An 815-nucleotide genomic window follows, 5' to 3' on the forward strand; every position below is an offset into this window, starting at 1 on the left:
TGATCTGGACGCTTTAACGGACCAGAGGCTTTGGAGCGTCTAGCGCAGCTGATCCGCTTCTGCGGGGTTTTTCTCCCGCAGGCTGAGTGATGCGGGATCTGGAAACGATCAGAGTTCTGCTGTCTTCTAATCACGTCATTTGGTGAAATGTTACCTGATTTCAAAAACGTTCTCGCAGAGAAATACTAAATGTTTCGTTTGATAACTACAAATTGGAAATAAAATGATTTTTTTCTTTGACAACGAAAAAACTGTAGCGCAACCTCTGCTCCAAACTACGAACATGGTTGCCCCCCCCCTCTTTGTTATTTATTTATTTATTTACGGAGGATCAGTAAATAACTTATTGGTGTTTTATCATCACCACCAGGTATGAAGTGCTTTAGCCTTTGAGTTGCGCCCCGACGCAGCACATTGAAACATCCAGGAGATCAATTTCGGTTTGTTTTTATGAGCATAATGGAGGCTGGTGTAAATCTATTTATATATGTCAATGCATGGACTTACATAAAGTTTTATACATTTTCTTTTCATATATTTATTATTGTTTTTCTTCTTTAGATATTAGGTTGGCTTAGAATCAGGGTCGTAACTACATATTATTCAGGTGGATGCGTACACAGCCATACGCTCGCTCTACCCCCCGACAGAAGGTACGTGAAAGGTAAAACTCGCTATCTTTACCCAGTTATAGGCGCGAGGTGAAGGAGAGTAAGGAGCGTAAGGGCATGATCGGCGCGCCGCCCCCTCCAGACAGGGTTTTGACGCCCCCTCTGATGCAGCCCCCCTATGCGCTGCATGCCCACTTTTTGCGC

The sequence above is a fragment of the Poecilia latipinna genome, unplaced genomic scaffold (assembly GCF_001443285.1).
Source record: "Poecilia latipinna isolate Pla-1442-1.1 unplaced genomic scaffold, P_latipinna-1.0 Scaffold1464, whole genome shotgun sequence".
Lineage (NCBI taxonomy): Eukaryota > Metazoa > Chordata > Actinopteri > Cyprinodontiformes > Poeciliidae > Poecilia > Poecilia latipinna.